The sequence below is a fragment of the Aquila chrysaetos genome, assembly GCF_900496995.4.
Source record: "Aquila chrysaetos chrysaetos chromosome W unlocalized genomic scaffold, bAquChr1.4 W_unloc_2, whole genome shotgun sequence".
NCBI classification, from domain to species: domain Eukaryota; kingdom Metazoa; phylum Chordata; class Aves; order Accipitriformes; family Accipitridae; genus Aquila; species Aquila chrysaetos.
Genome location: NW_024470322.1, coordinates 1,278,473 through 1,296,736, shown reverse-complemented (window position 1 = coordinate 1,296,736; position 18,264 = coordinate 1,278,473). Strand labels below are relative to the sequence as shown.

The 18,264-nt window shown below is 43.3% G+C and overlaps 1 long non-coding RNA gene across 1 annotated transcript; it reads right to left on the bottom strand.

The window, feature by feature from the left end:
- Positions 1–536: 536 nt before the first annotated feature.
- LOC121232988 lies at positions 537–17,624 on the bottom strand. Its single transcript, XR_005931794.1, has 3 exons — positions 17,192–17,624; positions 7,371–7,376; positions 537–548 (listed from the first exon to the last, which is right to left on the bottom strand). It is a non-coding gene; the product is annotated as an uncharacterized LOC121232988 (long non-coding RNA).
- Positions 17,625–18,264: the final 640 nt, after the last annotated feature.

Here is an 18,264-nt window from a genome sequence, read left to right as displayed (position 1 = left end):
TACATATTTACACATGCACATAAGCAGAGTACCAACCTAAATAATCAATTTTCAGCCTAATATGTTTACACTAAAATGCTTCAGCAGTATTTCTAAGTCTGGCATTTAATATATTCTTCCTGGAAATGTACAGAACAGAACTAGAAACAACTTTGGTGATATATTAATTGGTTAATTTGAGACTAGAACAAGACTAGGAAATTCCAACAGAGCTAGTGGAGTAAGAAACACAATGGCAAATAACATTTTATGTTAATAAATACAACATAAACTCTTTAAAGAATAATTTGCAGCTATTCATATGTTGTATTTTCAGTTTAATTGTAAGCAGTTGAACAAAACATCCATGCAACTGAGTATATAGTTACACAGAATCTCTGCTTAATACACCAAGGCATAAGCAAAGCAAGAAACAGAACATTCAGAATAGGAATGAAAGCATTCTAGTTTCTCTTGGAATAGTGTCTCTTCTTATTTCACAGAAAAACAGAGAAGTAGAAGGGATTCATAAGCAAGCAACACAAGTTTATGGATAGGTATTAATGACACTAGGACAAAGCACACACAAAGCCAGAAGAGACAAAGTTATATGTATATCCTCATGCTTGCACATGTAATAGTCACTGCATAACTGAAATCAGAGGGACATTTGTCTTAGAATGACCTGCCTATACTTCTCTAATCAAGAATTATTTGTACTTTCTTCTAAAAAAAAAACCCACCACTGGTATTATTGGGTACTGTGGTGGGTTGACCCTGGCTGGATACCAGGTGCCCACCAAAGCCACTCTATCAGTACCCTCTGCAAATGGACAGGGGAGAGAAAATGTAACAAAAGGCTCGTGGGTCAAGATAAGGACAGGGAGAGATCATTCACTAATTACTGTCACAGACAAAACAGACTCGACTTGGGGAAATTAGTTTAATATATTACCAAACAAATCAGAGTAGGATAATGAGAAATAAAACCAACTCTTAAAACACCTTCCCCCCACCCCTCCCTTCTTCCCAGACTTAACTTTACTCCTGGCTTCTCTACCTCCTCCCCCCGAGCGGTGAAGGGGGATGGGGAATGGGGGTTGCAATCAGTTCATCATGCATTGTCTCTGCCACTCTGTCATGGTTTAACCCCAGCCAGCAACTAAGCACCATGCAGCCGCTCACTCACTCCCCCCCCCCACTCAGTGGGATGGGGGAGAAAATCGGGAAAAAGAAGTAAAACTCGTGGGTTGAGATAAGAATGGTTTAATAGAACAGAAAAGAAGAAACTAATAATGATAATGATAACACTAATAAAATGACAGCAGCAATAATAATAGGATTGGAATATACAAATGATGCACAGTGCAATTGCTCACCACATGCCGATCAACGCCCAGTTAGTCCCTGAGCGGCGATCCCCCAACCCCCATTCCCCCCAGTTTATATACTAGATGTCACATGGTATGGAATACCCCGTTGGCCACTTTGGGTCAGCTGCCCTGGCTGTGTCCCCTCCCAACTTCTTGTGCCCCTCCAGCTTTCTCACTGGCTGGGCATCAGAAGCTGAAAAATCCTTGACTTTAGACTAAACACTACTTAGCAACAACTGAAAACATCAGTGTTATCAACATTCTTCACATACTGAACTCAAAAAAAAAGCACTATACCAGCTACTAGGAAGACAATTAACTCCATCCCAGCTGAAACCAGGACAGTATCCACCCCTTATTCTATACCATTGACGTCATGCTCAGTTCCCATACCTTCAGTTACATCCTGGTCAATCATCATCACCTTTTCCATCCTTTTGAGATATATATAGACAATTATATATATATATACACATACACACGCATGTATACACACACAGACATCATTCCTTTAGTTTATGGGTTATGTTCATTAAATGTTCATTGAGTTCATTTAGTCCCCGACTCTGGGCTCCATCTGTCATACCAGTCTTTCCGAGCAGGAGGGATGGTGCAAAGTCCTCTCAGTCGGCAGAGCAGGATTGGGCTTCAGTGCGGTATGGCGAGCGGGTGACATTGGACGCAGCAGGAGGATGGTGTGCACTGCTGGATTGTTGCATGCTGGAGTCAGTTCTGGTTCCATCACTACTGCGCTTTGCTCAGTTTTATCACAGTTCATTCTTGCTTGATCTAAGTGATTCTTGCTATAGTACTACGGATATAGCATATAACAATTATAGCAATGATAACATACAGTAGCAAGGTTATATAGCAACTAATATCATACAGGTTAATTCTGGCTATTCTCACCTAAAATTAAATCCCCTTGAGGCACACATCGGACTTCCCCATCTTTTCGCATCACCCACCAAGTGCACCCAGGCCCTTGAGCAAAAGCAATCCCACAAATGGGTTTACCTTTGCCTGAGGCAGGAGTAACCCAGACTGTCTTCCCTAACATATCTTTTATGTGCACTACAGCGACTTTATCCCCTTCTACAGTACGTAAAAATTCTGACTGGGCAGGGCCACCCCGATTGGCAGATCCTCTAGTGTTGACTAACCAGGTGGCTTTTGCTAAATGTGTATCCCAATGTTTGAAGGTTCCACCCCCCATTGCTCTCAATGTAGTCTTTAACAGTCCATTGTATCGCTCAATTTTCCCAGAAGCTGGTGCATGATAGGGGATGTGATACACCCACTCAATGCCATGCTCTTTGGCCCAGGTGTCTATGAGGTTGTTTCGGAAATGAGTCCCGCTGTCTGACTCGATTCTTTCTGGGGTGCCGTGTTGCCACAAGACCTGCTTTTCAAGGCCCAGGATAGTGTTCTGGGCAGTGGCATGGGGTACAGAATGTGTTTCCAGCCATCCGGTGGTTGCTTCCACCATTGTAAGCACATAGCGCTTGCCTTGGCGAGTTTGTGGGAGTGTGATATAGTCAATCTGCCAGGCCTCCCCATATTTATATTTCAGCCATCGCCCTCCATACCACAGGGGCTTTAACCGTTTGGCTTGCTTAATTGCAGCACATGTTTGACATTCATGGACAACTTGTGCAATACTGTGCATGGTCAAGTCCACTCCTCGATCACGAGCCCATCTATATGTTGCATCTCTTCCCTGATGGCCTGAGGTATCATGGGCCCACTGAGCCATAAATAGCTCACCCTTATGTTGCCAGTCCAGGTCCACCTGAGCCACTTCAATCTTGGTGGCCTGATCCACCTGTTGGTTGTTCTGATGTTCTTCAGTGGCCCGACTCTTGGGTACGTGAGCATCTACGTGACATACTTTTACAACCAGATTCCCTAGCCGGGACGCAATATCTTGCCACAGTGCGGCAGCCCAAATGGGTTTACCTCTGCGCTGCCAGTTGCTCTGCTTCCATTGCTGTAGCCACCCCCATAGGGCATTTGCCACCATCCATGAGTCAGTATAGAGATAGAGCACTGGCCACTTTTCTCTTTCAGCAATGTCTAATGCTAGCTGGATAGTTTTCACCTCTGCAAACTGACTCGATTCACCTTCTCCTTCAGCAGTTTCTGCGACTTGTCGTGTAGGACTCCATACAGCAGCCTTCCACCTCCGATGCTTTCCCACAATGCGACAGGACCCATCAGTGAACAGAGCATATTGCCTCTCATTTTCTGGCAGTTTATTATACAGCGTGGCCTCTTCAGCACATGTCACCCGCTCCTCTGGCGACATTCCAAAATCTTTGCCTTCTGGCCAGTCTGTGATCACTTCCAAAATTCCTGTGCAACTGGGATTTCCTATGTGAGCCCGTTGTGTGATCAGTGCAATCCACTTACTCCATGTGGCATCAGTTGCATGATGTGTAGAGGAGACCTTCCCTTTGAACATCCAGCCCAGCACTGGCAGTCGGGGTGCTAAGAGGAGCTGTGTTTCAGTACCAACCACTTCTGAGGCAGCTCAAACTCCTTCATATGCTGCCAATATCTCTTTTTCAGTTGGAGTATAGCGAGCCTCGGATCCTCTGTATCCCCAACTCCAAAACCCCAGGGGTTGACCTCGGGTCTCCCCAGGTGCTTTCTGCCAGAGGCTCCAGGTAGGGCCATTCTCCCCAGCTGCAGTATAGAGCACATTTTTAACATCTTGTCCTGCCTGGACTGGCCCAAGGGCTACTGCATGAACAATTCAATTTGTTCAAAGGCTTGCTGTTGCTCAGGGCCCCATTTAATATCATTCTTCTTCCGGGTCACTTGAAAGAGAGGGCTTACAATCAGACTGTAATTTGGAATATGCATTCTCCAAAAACCCACAACACCTAAGAAAGCCTGTGTTTCCTTTTTATTAGTCGGTGGAGACATAGCTGCTATTTTGTTGATAACGTCCATTGGGATCTGACGACGCCCGTCTTGCCATTTTATTCCTAAAAACTGGATCTCCTGTGCAGGTCCCTTGACCTTACTTTCTTTTATGGCAAAACCGGCTTTCAGAAGGATTTGGATTATTTTCTTCCCTTTCTCAAAGACTTCTTCTGCCGTGTTGCCCCATACAATGATGTCATTAATGTATTGCAGGTGTTCTGGAGCTTCACCATTCTCCAGTGAAGTTTGGATTAGTCCATGGCAAATGGTGGGGCTGTGTTTCCACCCCTGGGGCAATCAATTCCAAGTGTACTGGACGCCCCTCCAAGTAAAAGCAAATTGTGGACGATGCTCTGCTGCCAGAGGGATTGAGAAAAACGCATTAGCAAAGTAAATTGTGGCATACCACTTGGCTGCCTTTGACTCTAGCTCGTATTGAAGTTCTAGTATATCCGGCACGGCAGCACTCAGTGGCGTGTCGCGGGGGGAATTAAAAATGAGAAAGAGAGGTTCAGATCGCTTAAAGAATCACCTCCAATTGTTTTAGCAATAGAAAATGATTTAATAGAAATTTGTATAAAAGTGCAACTTCACAGAATTCGTTGGCAAGGTTCACTCTATTACTTAATACATAGATAAAATGCACACAGGAAAATTAAATCAGAATCAAACTAAACTTATGTATATAGGGACCAAAATATAATAGGGTAAAAGGGAATGTGGGAAATGGTAAGGGAGACCCTCCCGTTGAGTCACGAGGTTCAGAGAAGACCTCCTTGCTTTCCAAACTCCTGTCAGAGTCTAGGTGTGTGTGGTGGGTTGACCCTGGCTGGATGCCAGGTGCCCACCAAAGCCACTCTATCACTCCCCCCTTCTCAGCTGGACAGGGGAGAGAAAATATAACAAAGGGCTCATGGGTCGAGACAAGGACAGGGAGAGATCACTCAACCAATTACCGTCACAGGCAAAACAGACTCAACTTGGGGAAAATTAACTTAATTTATTGCCAATCAACCAGAGTAGGGTAATGAGAAATAAAACCAAATCTCAAAACACCTTCCCTCCACCCCTCCCTCCTTCCCGGGCACAGCTTCACTCCCGGATTCTCTACCTACCCCACCCCAGCGGCGCAGGGGGACAGGGAATGGGGGTTACGGTCAGTTCATCACATGTCGTTTCTGCCGCTCCATTCTCTTCAGGGGCAGGACTCATCACGCTCTTCCCCTGCTCCAGCGTGGGGTCCCTCCCACAGGAGACAGTCCTCCACAAACTTCTCCAACGTGGGTCCTTCCCACGGGCTGCAGTTCTTCACGAACTGCTCCAGTGTGGGTCCCTTCCACGGCGTGCAGTCCTTCAGGAGCACACTGCTCCAGCGTGTGTCCCCCACGGGGTCACAAGTCCTGCCAGAAAACCTGCTCCGTGGGCTCCTCTCTCCACAGATCCGCAGGTCCTGCCAGGAACCTGCTCCAGCGTGGGCTTCCCACGGGGTCACAGCCTCCCTCGGGCACCCACCTGCTCCACTGTGGACCTCCATGGGCTGCAGGGGGACAGCCTGCCTCACCATGGTCTTCACCACGGGCTGCAGGGGAATCTCTGCTCCGGCACCTGGAGCACCTCCTCCCCCTCCTTCTTCACTGACCTTGGTGTCTGCAGGGTTGTTTCTCTTACATCTTCTCATTCCTCTCTCCAGCTGCAGTTTCTGTGCCCGTCGCAACTTTTTTCCTTCTTAACTATGTTATCACAGAGGTGCTACCACTATCACTGATTGGCTCGGCCTTGGTCGGTGGCGGGTCTGTCTTGGAACCAGCTGGCATTGGCTCTGTCGGGGAAGCTTCTAGCAGCTTCTCACAGAAGCCACCCTTGTAACCCCCCTGCTACCAAAATCTTGCCACAGAAACCGAATACACTCCCCATTAGGCTTTCACAGCGGCCGTTTGGGACTGTTAAAGGGTGAATGTGTCTTGCTGATCACTCCTTGGCTCTCCATTTGACTAATCAGCTTATGGATGGGATCAGGGAGTCTTGGCTGGTGCGATATTGCTGCCGGTACACCACTGTGGTAGCAATTGGCACTTGTTGTTCTTTGTCCCTCAGGAACCCAACGGAAGGGTCCTCTGAGAGACCAGGCAAGGTAGACATCTGTTTCATTTCCTCCATCTCCAAGGCAGCTATACCAAAAGCCCATCGATACCCCTTTGGATCCTTGAAGTACCTTCTCCTGAGATAGTCTATGCCAAGGATGCATGGAGCCTCTGGACCAGACACAATGGGGTGCTTTTGCCACTCATTCCAAGTCAGGCTTACTTCAGCCTCCAATACAGTTAACTCTCGGGATCCCCCTGTCACACCAGAAATACAGATGGGTTCTGCCCCTTTATAACTTGATGGCATTAGGGTACATTGTGTACCAGTGTCTACTAGAGCCTTATACTCCTGTGGGTCTAACGTGCCAGGCCATCGAATCCACACTGTCCAATAGACCCGGTTGTCCCTTTCCTCCACCTGGCTGGAGGCAGGGCCCCTCTAGTCCCAGTCATAGTATTTGCTACTCACTTCTTGTAAATACAAATCAGAAGTCCCTTCATCAAAATCTGCGGGAGCATAATCATGGAGTCAACGACAGATCAATATGATCATAGTTGAAGACCCTTCACTAGAGCATCAGACATCATTTTATACATTCGTTACATCCGTACATGCGTTTAGCTATTTTACTATTGGTTACACACATTATTCACGCACTGTCCATGCGCCTAGTTACACTTAATGATTGGTTATATCAACACTGTACACGCGCATAAACATAAGACATAATTGGTTATACTAACTAAAACATGTGAAACTTGCCTCAGTCTAATTGGTCAAGATAAACTGCCGAATTGAGGTTCTTTGTGCCAAGTTCCCTTTATCGTAGAATGCGCACCTGTGTTCTTCTAATTGATATCTTATTTATTTTTGTCTTCTTGTTTATTCTGTTCAAGGCCTTCTAAAGGCGTCTGGAATGCTCTTGTGACCGTTAGCTAAATATGTTCCCACAATAATCAGGAGTACAATCAGCCCTTCTACTCTGTCTGGGGAACTGCCCACTGGAGACTGGAGTGTTGCGTTAAAGGGTAAAGAAGTTTGGCAGAAAATAAACCCCCTTGCATTCCAGCTTGTCCTCAGATATCAGAGGAGCTGGGGGCGGCTAGGCTTAGATTCTGACTGATGCCCAATTCAACACTATGAGTCCAGTCACGTTCAATATATATTGAACTACGATTACAGATGCACAAATAGAGCAATGTACTTTCAATTTAGTCACATTCAATGAACTATCACAGCCAGAGTTAAGGAGTTTGGTCGTGTTCAATGAACTGTCATGGCTAGATCAATGAACAATACAGTTTATTAAAGCAATAGGAGTACAGGTTCTTTTGGATTGCCAGTGATAAATACACTGTCTGCAAAGCACGTGCAAGTACCAAGAATATGAATAATACAGTCAACTACAAACGCGTTAAATTATGGAAAAACTCTAGAGATTTCTAAGTTTCCCAGGGAAGCACTCGGTATAACCGAGGGTTTGAATCTTACCCAATAGGCATCCCTATGGTGGGGGGAAGAGAGGTTCAGCCTGTTGACTGATCCCAGAAGTCAGTGAGGTCCTCCCGACTTGTCTATGATGGTGTCTTCCCTAGCATTCCTCCTCTATTAAGCCCTTTTATACTAGTTTCTTATTTTTAGGTGGAGCTTGAGTGACTCTAGTCATACATACCTTTATTATGATTGGTGTAAAATCTCCTCGCTTTACTTTTAAAGGTATATGCTAGAGAAAATTCAGAGCACATGCTCAGTGAGGGGTGGTCACACCTTGAAGGTGGATAGCCTTTGGGATGGAGGTGTGTTTTGGTATTATAATGAGATTATAATAAGCAAAGTTCACCCAGAGAACATGATTTTGCGTGTCACTACTCCAGAACTGGGCACTTATGATATAAATCAGAAGTAAGACAATAGCGTTGACAGAACCCCATTGTTTCACCTCCTTGCTTCAGTGGATTCAATGCAGGGACCTTCCATTCTTGTTCTTATGGTTCCAGTTCCCTATCCCTGCGGTGATATCATAGAGCCTGCCTGCGGTGTCTCCACTCCACTCCACCCTCCATGTTGTTTCTCTTAGCCTCAGCATACCAAGCTGCCCTGGTGTTGCTAACCTCTAAGGTTGCAGGTTATGTTGCTTAGGGAATTATTATGGAACAGACTTCTTGCATATCCACCGCATTCCACCCTGGAGATTTACCTTCCCTTAAGAGGGGGACATATCAATAAGTCACCTTCAGAATTATTCCACATGGAGCAGCAATTTTCCTGGATGAACTCCCATTTGTGATTGTTTTTCCTTGCAACTCACGTACCCGTGCATCTAGGACCAAGGTAGGTTTTCCATCCCACTTCCTCATGTCCTCTCTGTGGTCACACAGGTAAAACCACAGGTTAGCCCATCGTGTGTACCTTCTACCTCCTCTCTCTTGAGCAGAGGAACACTTAATCCTAATAGCTGAGACATTGGTCCGTACAGGTGGGGAGTAGGATCTATCCTCTTTGAATTGCTGGACCAGTTTCTCCACAGCCGAGACAAGGGAGGAAGAGACATTTTCTTCATATTGCTGGAGTTAGCCAGCCAATTCATCCACAGTTTGTCCCTCTCCATCTTTCCAGGTCATTACTGCCAATGACTTGGCATACGACAATGGTACACTCTATACAAACTTCTGCCACATGGGTCACGTGCACCTGACTTCATGTGGATCTTTGGATAACTGCTTGTTGTCCAGGTCATCATAAATCACCTCCAGCACGGCTAATTCCCTCAGGACTGCATACCTCTCTCCATGGTGGTCCACTTGCCTGGGTGACATATAACATCATCCTTGAAGGGGTACCTTTCCTTCACGCCTGACAGGAGTTGCCTCCAGAGGCTGAGGACTTGTGCCCCTTTTCGAATCGCTTTGTCAATGCCCCCTTCCCTAGACAGGGATCCCAGCTGTTTGGCTTCCTTACCCTCTAATTCCAGGCTACTGTCCCCGTTACCCCAACATCGGAGCAGCTAGGTGATAATGTGCTTGCCTGGACGATGGCTGAAATCTTTTTGCATATCCCGCAGCTCACTTGGGGATAGGGATCAAGTGGTTACTGCCTCGTTTATGAGTTCTTCCTCTTCCACCTCTCCGATCAGCAGCCGCCTCTCTTCCTCCTCCTGTACTAGTGATGGCCCTGCTTCAGGGTAGTCTGCCTTGTCCACTTCCTCCTGCTCCCTCTTAGAAGAAGCTTCTTCATCCCTTACTAAATGAGCTGACATCCGCTTCAAATATTTCTTCTTGTGTATGGGGGAACTGATACCACCACGGGTTGGTTCTCTGGTACAGCCACAGTGCCTGTCGCCGGGGCTGGAGGGGCCGCAGTGCCTGCCATTTTGTTGTCAGATCCAGAGACCTTCTCTTCCCCTTGAGGGTACTGAATAGTGTTAAACAGGGCTCGGTAGGCATGGGCCAGGCCCCAGCACATTGCAGTGATTTGTCTTGCTGGAATTGCCAGGGTGACAGCATCCTTTTTCCAAATATTTTACTAGTTCTTCAGGATTCTGCACTTGTTCGGGGTGAAATTCCAAAACACTGGAGGTGACCACTCTCCTAGGCACTTGCCCATACTATCCCACACACCCTGCCACTCATAACTATCCAGCCTTGGGGCAGATCTCTGGGTGGTATTCTTAAATATTTATTTAACCCTAAACAAGACCTGAAACACATTCAGGAGACATAGCAATAAGAACATGCAGGTTTGAACATCCCAAGGATATTCAAAATTCTCAAGAGCTATTATAATTTGCCTGGAGGAGAAGAGGAAGGTGAAGAAATGTGTCTCCCCCATGGATTGGCTCTCCGATGAGAAAAGGTAAAAGGTGTAATTATTAATAGTTTCCAATAGATGGTTCCCGAAGTACGGAGATGACGGCAATGCTGAGTACAAATACCAAATTAGTCTCATGACTAGTAATTTTATCATATCATAAGCCAGTGTTACACAGTACAGCAAAATGATAACCTTAATCTAGCTCCCAGAGATGATAAACAGCACAACAGGGAACATATATAGCAAGTAAGGTGTTACATAATGCAACTCTGAGAACAAGCACAACAACTCTGAAAGCCAGTAAATCAACATTGTGACCAGCAACTATTAAACCAATATAATGAATGCTTATAACAAATTTGTTTTAACATGCTCTGGTCAGATCTGTCGTTATCGCAACCCTTCATGCCCCATGTTGGGTGCCAAAAAGGACTGTTGTGGTTTAACCCCAGCCAGCAACTAAGCACCACGCAGCCACTTGCTCACTTCCCCCCACCCCAGTGGGATGGGGGACAGAATTAGGAAAAAAAAGTAAAGTTCATGGGTTGAGATAGACAGTTCAATAGGACAGAAAATGAAGGGAAAATAATAATAATAATGATAAAAGAATTAGAATATACAAAACAAGTGATGCACAATGCAATTGCTCACCACTTGCCGACCGATGCCCAGTTAGTCCCCGAGCAGTGATCTGCCCCCTCCGGCCAACTCCCCCCAGTTTATATACTGAGCATGCTGTCATATGTTATGGAATATCCCTTTGGCCAGCTGGGGTCAGCTGTCCTGGCTATGTCTCCTCCCAGCTTCTTGTACCCCTCAGCCTACTCACTGGTGGTGTGGTGTGAGAAGCTGAAAATTCCTTGTCTTAGTGTAAACACTGCTTAGTAACAACTAAAACATCAGTGTGTTATCAACATTATTCTCATCCTGAATCCAAAACACACCACTATACCAGCTACTAGGAAGAAAATTAACTCTATCCCAGCTGAAACCAGGACACCTTGGTGTCTGCATAGTTGTTTCTCTCACATTTTTCTCAGTCCTCCCTCTCACCAGCATTTTTTATCCTTTATTAAATAAGTTTTGACAGAGGTGCCACTAGCATCACTGATTGGCTCAGCTTTGGCCCGCAGTGGGTCCATTTTAGAGCCAGCTGGAACTGGCTCTGTCCTACACGGGGGCAGCTCCTGGTGTCTTCTCACAGAAGCCACTCCTGCACCTCCTCCTGCTATCAAATGTTTGACATGTAAACCCAATACAAGTATCCACATTAACCACCAGAGATCCTGAAGAGCAGAAGTCTTTAATACACACACATATGTACAGAGATAAGAACATTTTAGAAACCATTTGTTTCTGAACACCTTTGAATTACTTGGAGTGAAAGAAAAACTATTTATTTAGCTAATTAGTTTTTCTGTTTCCTTAAGACAGTGAATTTAAGCTGCTCAATTTCACTTTTGCTTCTACTCAGTTTTACTTTTGAAACCTTATACAAACTTATAGCAAATTGTGTTTGGGTTCACAGAGTTTAACTTTTAAACATATTTCAATTTGGAACACTATTATAAAAATATGTATTGGTCTGATTTTTCACAAATGCTTAGTGCTGACTGCTCCAACTAGCATCACTGGGAGATGCTTTGGTTTATCAGCATTTGTGAAAAATGTAGTTACTTCAGGACACATCTAAATATCAGTGTAAGTACCAAATGTATACTTTGGAAAAACTGTAATGTCAATTTATTTTTAACCTAAAATGCTTACATGTAATCTAAAAGTTTACAACTAAAATTACAATTTAATCTGAAATGTTTCTATATTTGCAATGTAACTTTTGCTTTTGAAGCTTTTGGACATTTTCATTCAAATCTGGCAGAAGTATAGAGGTTTCTCACAAAAATAAATTTCTACAAGTTTTGTGAAAGTGAAAGGGGAAAAGAGAAAATTGATGTAAAAAATGCTATAATGTGATCCCACCTATTATTGGACACCAGAGAATCTATATGAGAAAGGCTGGAAGAGAAAGCAGAGAACAAATGGGAAGACAAATGCCTTATAAACATCCTAGCTACATGAAATGTTTCAGTTAGATTTGAGAGAGATATGTCCATAGGTCTTTATTAGATCTGATGTGTTGTCCTGGGTTCAGCTGGGATAGAGTTAATTTTTACAGGAACCTGGGAGGTGGGGGGGGCATAGCCGGGGCAGCTGACCTGAACTAGCCAAGGAGCTATTCCATACCATGTGACATCATGCTCAGCATATATATGGGGAGTGGGCTGGGGGGGCTTTCGGTGGGGGAAGTGGCGGAGCGTCAGGTTCCGGGTGGTGAGCAGTTGCACTGTGCATCACTCGTTTTGTATATTCTTTTATCAGTACCGTTGTTGTTGCTGTAACTTCTCTCCTTGTGTTGTCTCAGTAAGTTGTCCTTATCTCAACCCTCGAGGTTCCGTTTTTTTTTTCTTTTCTCCTTTCTGATTCTCCTCCCCATCCCACCGGAGGGGGGCGGGGAGGAGTGAGCGAGCGGCTGCGTGGTCCTTTGTTACCGGCTGGGCTGAAACCACCACAGGGTGTTACATGCCCATAGTGCAATTTGGAAAGAACGAGGACTGCTTACAGCACAAGGAAGCCGTAAAATTTCCAGAAAAAGTGGCTGTAATGCATTGCAGAGGACAGCGAAAAGGTAACACTGAACCGGAAATTGGAAATAAATTGGCAGACTGTGAAGCCAAACAGGCTGCAGAACGAGCTGAAGCTAGGACACTGACTTTGATTCCAGACGGTAAACTCCAAACTCTAAATTTAGAATCAGAATCTGTGAACTATTCTAAAGAAGATAGGGATTTGATTAACAGTTTAGGAGGAAAAGAACAGACAGATGGGTGGGTATATATGCCTGATGGATGTATTGTAATACCCTTTAGTATTTTATGGAAACTAATTATGGAGGAACGTAATAAAACTCATTGGGGAGCTGATGCTCTATATAAATGTTTGAATGAAAGGTGGATAGGTCCTAACCTATACACGACAGTTAAACAAGTCACCCAGCAATGTGAAATTTGCTTAAGGAATAATCCTAACACAACAAATAGAACAAGAATTGGGACAATTGGAAAAGGTAGCATCCCAGGACAACAATGGCAAGTGGATTTTTCTGAACTCCCAAGAAAAGGGGGGTATCGGTATTTGTTGGTACTAACAGATACTTTTTCAGGTTGGCCAGAAGCTTTCCCCTGCAGAACAAACAAAGCAAGAGAAGTCGCACGAGTGTTCTTAAACGACATAATACCTCGATTTGGAATACCGGCGGTAATATCGTCGGATAGAGGTACTCATTTTTGTGCACAAGTAGTGCAACAGGTCAGTAAAATACTAAAAATTAATTGGCAATTACACACTCCTCATCAACCACAGGCAAGTGGACAAGTTGAAAAGATGAATCACCTGATAAAACAACAATTGGCTAAAATTTGTCAGGAGGTCAACGTATATTGGTACCAAGCACTTCCTCATGCTTTGCTTAGAATAAGAGTTAAACCCAGATCTAAGGAAAATTTAAGTCCATTTGAGATTTTGTATGGTAGACCTTATCAGTCCCAATACCAAGGGGAAGATTTGAACCAATTGGGCAAAGGATATTTACAGAAATACATGATAGCATTAGGAAATCAATTAAGTGAAATTAACAAAATAGTTTTGGGAACTAGGGTTAAGGGCTTAGATTAGCCAATTCACCCTTTTAAACCAGGAGATTGGGTATATATTAAAGCTTTTTCAGGTCAACCGCTGGAGGAGAAGTGGCATGGACCATACCAGGTGTTACTGACGACCTTCACTGCAATCAAAATCGGAGAACAACCTGCCTGGATCCATTACTCCCGAGTGAAGGAGTCGCCAGAAAAGCAATGGACGTCAGAACCCGTGGGACCAACAAAGCTAAAACTTCTTCGACGTTAATCATTGTGACCTTGATAAGTATAATAATGCTTGTAAATGCTTTCACTCCTAGTTGACCAATCAAAAACCGAGGGCAGAGATCTGCTAATATTTGGGGGTGGAAAAATGACACTCGTCCTCGACAGCAAGATAATTTCACCTGTCCACCTAACCAACCTTGTAAAATTGTAAGATTGAAATTTGGGATTAACTGTACTATGTATTCTCCCATTGGAACTAATAATCAAACGGGATTTCAAGGTCGGGTTATGGTACTATGTGCACAATGGACTAATTTGATGATTGAAACTAACGTTGGTGTAAAATGTTGCTTAAATTTGGGAATAGGAACCTTACAACAAATATGGAATTGCCCTAAGGGAAATGATTCCTTCCAAATTAAGGGAAACAGTACTCTTCAACTAAGTTATAATGCTACCTGGGATTCGATAGTGTGTGGAAATGCATCGGAAATTAAAAATTCCAGTGCCTGGGGAGACATGGTGACTATGTTAAATCCCAAACCTATTGTCAGGACAGAACAAATTCAAAGATTGCCTTCAACTTGTATCAATGTGGCACAACAATGACAGAAACATATTTTACAATTTAATATCACATTCCCTAAAACACCATCCTGTAGAGTTAAAAGGGCATAGTATGATACTCTTCTGGGAGGTGTTGGAACGGGTGTTGGATTGTTGAATTCGGTAGATTCAGAGACGATTAGAAATAAAATTAGTTGAACTGGACGTGATGTAGGACAATCCATCTGAATACAGGCCGATTGGATGCCTACAACTTTAATCCCACAATTCTTGACCCTAAATTATGATGACAGGTTTTTGCAATTGTTTAACCACACTGTAATTACCTCTACGCAAATTGACAAAAATATTTCTAGTCTGTTTAATTGGACGGTCTGTACTATGCAGACTATATACCAAATTCAACAGAAAGACAGGGTACAATCGTATCTGATGAGCAACAATGAGTGGATGTGGAGGCAATTATTTGGAAAATGGATTAATCGGGACCATTGGCTCAAACCCTACCCACAATATGTAAAATGCGTAGATGATTGGTGCATAGGAAAAGTCATTTATTGCAATGTGACCAAACCTGAAATAATGTGTAGATTTATAAACCTGCCCTCACTGTTCTTGCATGAATACTGGATTCCCCAATTTCAAGGAAATTTTATAGACACGCAAAATAAGACACACGACTTACTTAAATCTGTGTGAGTCTACCATAGATGGAATGGTTTGTAGTCAACAGTCTACACAACGGGAACCTTGCTTTTTGGAACAAACAATTAATGCATGCAAATGGACAATCTTGCCAATCACGGAATTGGAAACGTTTATTGAGGTTAATGCCAGGCATGTGTGCCTTGTAACAAATGATAAAAGAAGTGTAAAGGAATTTGGACTGCAAACACTGTTTGTAGGATGTCTAAGAAAACTGACCCATCTGTTTTGGAAAAACGCTACTTATACTTTCTTTGCTATGACAGAAGAACAACTAGCTTTATTTTGGCATTATGAATCCCTGAATGTAAGTAAAGTCGGGATCTCATTAGAAAAGCTAAACCAAATTTTTAATCAAACCAACCAGTTTAAAGATTATGTACAAAAACAAAATAAGACTTTACATGAATCCTTAGTGAAAACTATCATAACGCAAATTGAATTAAAAGAAATTTCTGGGCAAATTGAATCAGAAACAGCTCATCATTGGTGGGATAATTTTGTAGGTTACTCTCCATCAGCCACAAAGGTACTAGATGTATTGATCCATCCTTTAATTGTGTTGTTAATAATAATTATAGTTCTGACAATAGTGAATTTTATCTTCTGGTACAAATTAAGAACCTTGACTAAAAGGATTTGGGCATTACCCGCAATAGTCAAACATGAACAATATGAACTTTTGCGAAAGAATTCGCAAGCATATTGAAAAGGGGGGGGAAATTGAAAGCAAGCTGCTGAATCTTGTATAATGTAATTAAGTTTCTCTTGAAGTTTACTTTGAAAAATCACTCCCAAGACCCTTTGACCTATGTACTAATACTAATCAATAATCTATTGTTTAAAAGTAGAATGTTTAGATTATACTATAACGAAAAACTAATTAGGTTTTGTATTTGATCAAACTGTGTAGAAGGTATACAATGAGTAATTACAAACAGGATGTTCTCATGATATGGGGAACCAAAACCCACAGATGTGCAAGCAGATAAGTCAACCATAAAAAGAACAAAGAGAAGTAAAACCTTGATGTAAGCAGTAATGAACAACGCATGTGTCAAGAGCTGCCAACAAGAAAAGTTCAACTAAAGGACAAGCGCTGAAAATGATACGACCACCAGATGAAGTAAACGACCACCGGAGAGGCTGTGAATTTTCGAAGAGGACACTAGATGGCAGCAAAGACCATGAAATAAAAGACTGTGACATGACGACATCATTTCTTGGAATAGGCGGGTTTATGTAAAATATTTCCAGGAAAATAACATGAATATGTAACAACTTTGTAAATATAAGTTGTTTGAAATCATCGTTTCGTTGGAGCACTTGTGGTGGACCAACCCCCAGTGCTGCCCAGTGCTGCTAATAAAGAGTACCTGCTTAACAGTATCATCAAAGTGCTGTTGAGTCATGTTTCTTCATCTCAGGGACATAGCCAGGACAGCTGACCCCAACTGACCGAAGAGATATTCCATACCATATGACGTCATGCTCAGCAATAAAAGCTAAGAGAAAGGAGGAGGGGAGGGGACATTTGTTATTTAAGGCGTTTGTCTTCCAGAGCAACCACTACACGTACTGAGGCACTTCCCGGGAAGTGGCTGGACATTGCCTGCTGATGGGAAGCTGAGAATAAATCTTTTTGTTTTCATTTGCTTCCACATGCGGCCTTTGCTTTTTCTTCATTAAACTGCCTTTATCTCAATCCACGAGTTTTTTTCATCTTATTTTCTCACCCTCTGTCCTGATGAGGAGGGGGAGAGACAGAGTAACTTGGTGGGCACCTGGCAGCCAGCCAAGGTCAACCCACCACACTACCTGTGGGAAAATAATGGAAGATTGGCGAGGAGGATTGTAAACACGCTCAAGTGACTTGCAGCTGGGGTGTAGAAAAACACATATATCATATTAATCGTTGTTTAGTCTTGTGTGCTTGACAAGTAGAACATCTGTGTTTAGATAACACAGGCCTGTCATAGACTCAGAGGCACCCTGTCAAACATGCTTGAGATTCCTGCCCTGCTGTGGGAAAGATCAAAGTGCTGTGGGAAAGATCAAAGCACAGTGGTAAAATACACCTGCACAAATCCTTGAAAAGCAGGTGAAAACAGCAGGTTCGGAGATCCTCAAGCAAGGACCAAGCTCTGTGGTGGCTGTGTTCGCGCTTGTGTGCCTCTGCCCAGGTGCTGCTTTGGGGATCCCCTGGTTGGTGAGGTAACAAAAATAAATTTTCTCTTTGCATTTCATCTGTGGTTTTTGTGGTTGTTCCTGCGTCCTGCCTGTGTCAGCTCACACACTACCATTGTGAAATTGTTCTTTAAACACACAGTGCTTAAATTTCTGGGTACCCTAAAGAACCATATGAGTGAGAAGGATGTATTTATACACTCACTGACTTTTCAGAACAGAAAGGCACAGGCTCTCTCTTGATTGAATGGCTTTATTGCCATTTCCCAATATGCTTATTAGATTATGACTATTTTCCCTATGGCACAGAGCAGAACAGATGAAGTATGAAAAAGTGATGTAACTTCGTACTAAGAAAGGGATTCATCCACCCTGCCCTTAAAGTAACAGAACTATGTCTATTCACTTGAATGGACTTTGGATGAGGACCTTTTAAAAAAAAGAATTCTTGACTGAAATAATAAGTAATTTTAAAACAAAAAAGACATTTGTCTGTGAAGAACAAAGCAAGCAAGAAACCCTTTTCTTCAAAGGAGTATTCTACTCAAGGGAGTAAATCACTCACTGTTAATTCTACATATGTGATCATGTACTGGCTCCCTTTTCCAGACATTGCCACTTCTTCATTCTGAATAGTGCTTTCTTGTGCGAACAGTCCTTCTGTATTGGAAATGGCAGTATCTATCTGACACATATTTTGTAAG